At 38.2% G+C, this 924-nt stretch overlaps 1 non-coding gene across 1 annotated transcript; it reads left to right on the forward strand.

Moving 5' to 3' along the window:
• The first annotated feature begins 804 nt into the window (after positions 1-804).
• On the forward strand, positions 805-924 carry LOC123109124 (U5 spliceosomal RNA). Its single transcript, XR_006452419.1, has one exon. It is a non-coding gene; the product is annotated as a U5 spliceosomal RNA (small nuclear RNA).

The raw sequence follows: 924 nt of genomic DNA on the forward strand, positions 1-924 counted from the left end.
AAATAAACTTTTAAAACATGTACAATTTTTGAAAAAGACTATAATTTTCTAATTTCAAACATTTATTGAAATTTCACATAAATGAACAAAATTTAAATATACATTGAACATTTTTTTAATATATGCTGAACAATTCTTGAATACACATTGAACATTATTGTGACATATGTTAAACAATTTTTTAAATACACATTGAACATTTTTTATATGTGCTAAACTATTTTCAAATACACAATGAACATGTTTAAAAAAATACATTGAACATTTTCTTAATCACAGTGAACATTTACTTGTGGATACGATGAACATTTTCGTAAGACACGGTGAACCCTTTGTATAATACACAAAAAAGAGAAGAAAAACAAACAAACATAAAGAAAATACGGAAGAGAAAACCAGAAGAAGAAACAAATATGAAAAGGACAAAGAAAAAAACCCGAAACACAAAATTGGAAGAAAAGGGGAAAAAGACGAGTAGCAGACTGCGACCGAAAAAGAACAAGCAGTGGATGCGCGCACGTGGGCCGGCCCACCTCAATCCGAGTAGTAGAGGATTCTTCATCGAAGCCATTGTCACAATGTGGGCCTCTGGAATCCATTGGGACGTACCCCTAGCCTAGGCCTAGTACACACCCGCACCATCTCGCTCAATGGGCATCAATGGGCCGGCCACCAGTCTCAGACCCATCGTTACAAGAAAAACAAGTGCCCTCCCTTCGTTTAGTCCCACCTCGCCTGGAATAGGGGAGAGAGCAGGGAGGTCGGGTACATAAGAGTGTGGCGTGCAGACAGTGAAAGGCACGCAGCTGCGTGGTCAGCACAAAGCGAACTATTCTTTCGCCTTTTACTAAAGAATACCGTGTGCACGCCACATTAAGCAGCATACCTTAATTTTTAAAGGGTGTTTTCTTCTTATGAGAAGGC

The sequence above is a fragment of the Triticum aestivum genome, chromosome 5A (assembly GCF_018294505.1).
Source record: "Triticum aestivum cultivar Chinese Spring chromosome 5A, IWGSC CS RefSeq v2.1, whole genome shotgun sequence".
NCBI lineage: Eukaryota > Viridiplantae > Streptophyta > Magnoliopsida > Poales > Poaceae > Triticum > Triticum aestivum.